The following is a 2,791-nucleotide window of genomic DNA, read 5'->3' on the forward strand; positions in this document are numbered from 1 at the left end:
CCTTGTAATGGGACTTGGCCCTTCATTTTAACAATTTAAACTCCCCTTCTTCCAAGGATGCTTTGTATGAAGTTTGGTTAAAATTGGCCCATTGGTTCTTGAGAAGAAGTCGAAAATGTGAAAAGTTTACAGACGGACGGAATGTGATCAGAAAAGCTCACTTGAGCCTTCAGCTCAGGTGAGCTAAAAACTGACAAATATCCCATCTAGAAGCTGAACAGTTTCGAGAACGACGAAGAACAATGCAGTCTATAAATAGATCGAGGTCGTGAGTGTGCGTGAAGAAGCACGCCCTATGGTTGGAGAAAATTGTGCAAATCTTTTTCCCAGAATTCCGATTAACGCAAGCGCACTTGCAGTTTCATCTTAACGTAACTAGTCAGCCCGGGGGCTGACTAAATATCTCTAATCAGCGGCCGAGAGAGAAGTAGTTGCGCTGAATATCATATTACTCGTAATTATAATGACTATCGAACTATGTTAAAATGTAAAAGCTACCAATTCTTTCTTTAAACTTTATATTTTCTTGTGTTGCCTTTTATTTTATTTTTATCTTATAAATATTTGTTGAAACGCAATAAAATCAAATAATAAAAGAATGGTTAACCAAAGATTCATCATCTTTACAATAAATAAATAAATAAATAAATATTCTAAAATATTTATAAAACAAATCCTACTGAACGTAACGTTAGGCTTAACAATACTTTAAATATTATAGTACAGATGAGCCTGTTTGAAATTTACATCAATGACTCTCTCAGAATATTTATCTTTGTAATTTTTATTTATTTATGTATGGTTTTATTCGTCTATTTAATTATTTTAATTCAATTTTTATAGGGGGTGTTCGCTCCCCCCCCCCCCCCCCCCCCCCGGAATTTGCAGAGTTATTAAATGTATACTCTAAACTACGGAAGCGTATTAGGGCCGCACCAGTACCTTAAATTAATTTGATATAACAAATTATCACTAATAAGTTTTTTTTTTTTAATTTTACAGAATCAGTGATTAGATTTATATACTGGATAATGTAACAAAAATTTAGTCATGTAACATGGATCCCATGTAAAACTGGTATTACGTTATCACATGTACTTTTAAGAAACATCTCTTGTTTATATAGGGTCTGTCCCCGCCCCTACCACTTCTTATTTGTTGTTGCTCTAGGTTCGAATCTCCCGTGTCCACAGCTGTCGATCTGCCCTGCAGGTGATACAAAGTTCCGCGTAACTTTATACAATAGTTCAATGAATATGACTGCATAAATGAACAAATAAAAAATCACAGAAATTCTAGATCTATTTACATGCAACTTTCTTGGGTTTGCTAACTGCAGTACTCGATTCTGGTGGTGCAAGCTTTACGTGTGCATGTGCGTCGGAACCGGGGGGGGGGGGGTGCAAAGATAGACATATTTATAGGCATTGGAGATTGAAACATATAGGTTTAGCCCCCCCCCCCCCCCACCCACACACTTTCAACAGGCACACTGCAGTGTAGTCAAAGGAGGGTAAGTGACATTCTAATTAAAACAAAAGGCACATGGGCTACATCGCTCACCTGAGCACATGGGCTAGTTAAAAAACTCAAATCATGCAGCTCAGTATTGAAAAGTTTACTTGTTGGGGAAGGGGAGGATTTTTTATTATTATTTGAGAAATTATATCAATAAAGCATACATGTATAATTTTCCCATGCTTGAGTAGAATTTTAAAGATTTTTTCTATATATTTCTATGTAAAGATTTTATTGCCCATTATGGTCCTACCTTAACCCCCAGGGGGGTCATGATATGAATAAACTTGAATTAACTGAGGATGTTTCCATATTAATATCACCGATCATAGCGTTATATGATATGATATGATATGATAGCATGATATGAACAAACTTGAATCTACACTAACTAAGGAATGGATGCTTACATAATATTATTATTTCTTTGACTTTACATTTTGCCCTTTACATTTGAACTTACATTGTGGCCCCGCCCTATACCCCCAGGGGTCATGACTTGAACAAAATTGAATCTACACAACCTGGGAATGCTTCCATGTGAACAGGACTATAAGCTTTGTTATTTTTGAAAAGATTAAGATTTTTAAAGATTTTTTCTACATGTTTCTATGTAAAACTTGGCTTCCATGTTGCGGCCCCGCCCTACCCCCAGGGGTCATGATTTGCAGTATTTTGAACAAACTTAAGCTCCACTACCTGAGGATGCTTCTATAAAAATATGACATTCATGCCTTTACTATTCCAGAGAAGAAGATTTAAAAAAAAAAATTCCTATATATTTTTATGTAAAACGTTGATCGGCCATTGTGGCCCGCCCTACCCCAGGAGGTCATGATTTGAATAAACCTGGATCTACACTACCTGAAGATGCTTCCCTATTAGTTTCATCTTTCCTGGCACAGTGGTTCTTGAGAAAATTTTAAAAGAATTTTCCTATATATTTCTATGTAAAACTTTGGTCGGCCATTGTGACCCCGCCCTACCCCAGGGGGTCATGATTTGAACAAACTTAAATCTGCACTACTTTAGGATGCTTCCCTATAAGTTTCATCTTTCCTGGCACAGTGGTTCTTGAGGAGAAGACTTTCAAAGAATTTTCCTATATATTCCTACGTAAAACGTTGATCGGCCATTGTGGCCCTGCCCTACCCCTGGGGGTCATGATTTGAACAAACTTAAATCTACACTACCTGAGGGTGCTTCCATATAAATTTCATCTTTCCTGGCACAGTGGTTCTTGAGAAGAAGTTTTTAAAAGAATTTTCCTATA

This window comes from Saccostrea cucullata, unplaced genomic scaffold, assembly GCF_032062105.1.
Source record: "Saccostrea cucullata isolate Sc308-1 unplaced genomic scaffold, CSIRO_AGI_Scuc_v1 ctg4055, whole genome shotgun sequence".
NCBI lineage: Eukaryota > Metazoa > Mollusca > Bivalvia > Ostreida > Ostreidae > Saccostrea > Saccostrea cuccullata.